This window comes from Arachis duranensis, unplaced genomic scaffold (genome assembly GCF_000817695.3).
Source record: "Arachis duranensis cultivar V14167 unplaced genomic scaffold, aradu.V14167.gnm2.J7QH unplaced_Scaffold_17500, whole genome shotgun sequence".
NCBI classification, from domain to species: domain Eukaryota; kingdom Viridiplantae; phylum Streptophyta; class Magnoliopsida; order Fabales; family Fabaceae; genus Arachis; species Arachis duranensis.
The window spans coordinates 22,623-23,247 of NW_026264342.1; positions in this window are offsets into that span (position 1 = coordinate 22,623).

A 625-nucleotide genomic window follows, 5' to 3' on the forward strand; every position below is an offset into this window, starting at 1 on the left:
AAAATTGCTCAATCCTTCAATCCCTGTGGGATCGACCTCACTCCCGTGAGTTTTTATTACTTGATGCGACCCGGTGCACTTGCCGGTTGGATTTGTGTGTTGGAATTTCGTTTTCCGCAAAAACACCATCAATTATTTTATTATATTTATTTAAATAAAAAACATTTAATAATATAATTTAAAAATTCAAAATTTAGTTTCTTAAAATTTTTAATTTTTTAAAAAATATTTTTTATTTTTTTATTCACTGGATAATGCTACACTCAGACAGTAGACTTTTTTTACTGCACTTGTTCACAAATTAAGAATAAATTAATTTAAAAATTTTAATTTTTAATTTTTTTGTATATTTTTTGAATTTTTATTTTTTTACAACTAGAAAAAAATTTTTAGTTTAAAATTTAAAAAAATAATAAAGTTACAGATCTGTTGTTTACTTGATATTACTGGACTTTATTTTTTTATTATTTAAATAAAAAACATTTAATAATATAATTTAAAAATTCAAAATTTAGTTTTCTAAAATTTTTTATTTTTTTATTCGCCGGATAATGCTACACCCAGATAGTTGACTTTTTTTTGCTGCACTTGTTCACAAATTAAGAATAAATTAATTTAAAAAATT